We start from the raw sequence: 994 nt of genomic DNA, 5'->3' as shown, positions 1-994 counted from the left end.
GGCCAGGATGGCGGGGGGAGGCGACGGGGAGGGACCCCGAATGCCCAGTGACCCCAGCGCGGGGTCGAGGTGGCGGATGGCCAGTGTGACAGGCTCCACTGGCGAGTGACAGTGCCTGTGCTTGCGGCGCAAGGCCGGTGTCAGCCCTGGGACCACACTGCACCTGAGAGCAGGATCTGAGGCAGCCTCCGGAGAGGCGGAGGGCTGGGGTTGAGGGGTGGGTGGCTGTCAGTGTGCCAAGTGGTGGGAAAGGCAGGGGGGAGCCAAAGCAAACACGTGTGATGCTGAGCGTCGGGGTGGGTCTGCGCATCTTCGCGTGAAATGGTGTTGGATGCCCCACAGAAACGGAGGGGCAGCTCTCGGGTGTCTCCGGCCCAGGATTAGCAGGGCGTCCGCCTTTTGATCTCAGCAGCTGGAAATGTGTGTTTAAAATAATGACACCGCATAGGGAGGATCTTTTCCTCGTGTTTCTCCCCGCTTTCCCTTTAGGTAACCGCTGTGCTGTAGCTCCCGTGTGCGCGCCGAGCAGTGAGAGGAAGGGAGGGAGAAGGGAGGGAGGGAGCCTGGGAAGCGCTGGCTCCGCCAGTGGGCGTTTTCTGGCGGCCGGGCTGGTGTGGAAGCGGCACTGCAGTGACTGTATCTGCCTCTTTGCAGGCGAGCGCGCACATACGGGGCAATATTTGCCTCGCTCGAAGAAAATACAGATTGTTGCTGTTCTCTTGCTTTGAATGCGAGGTGGGAGCATGGGGAAAAGCGGACTTTAAAGGGGATTGAAACCGCTTGGCGGCCAGTAGCGTCCTGTCCCCTCTGGCCTAAAGGGGGAGCGGAAATGTGAGGATTTTATGAGGGCGGGGAGCCGGGGTGCGGAGGAAATACTGCCCGGGAGTTGCCGGAGGGAACACAGGACCGATCCGCGGTTGCCCCTTGTTTGGCTCCGTCCTTTTTCGGCTTCTCCTTTCGCTTTACTCCCGTATCTCTGCTAGACGTCCTGCCT

At 61.2% G+C, this 994-nt stretch overlaps 1 protein-coding gene across 1 annotated transcript in view; it reads left to right on the top strand.

Moving 5' to 3' along the window:
• PDE10A (phosphodiesterase 10A) overlaps positions 1–994 on the top strand; it is a 338217-nt gene that overhangs the window by 174877 nt on the left and 162346 nt on the right. The window lies entirely within an intron of this gene.

Source organism: Geospiza fortis, unplaced genomic scaffold, assembly GCF_000277835.1.
Source record: "Geospiza fortis unplaced genomic scaffold, GeoFor_1.0 scaffold41, whole genome shotgun sequence".
NCBI classification, from domain to species: domain Eukaryota; kingdom Metazoa; phylum Chordata; class Aves; order Passeriformes; family Thraupidae; genus Geospiza; species Geospiza fortis.
Note: the sequence above shows the minus strand (reverse complement) of the source record. Positions and strands in the feature narration are given on the sequence as shown.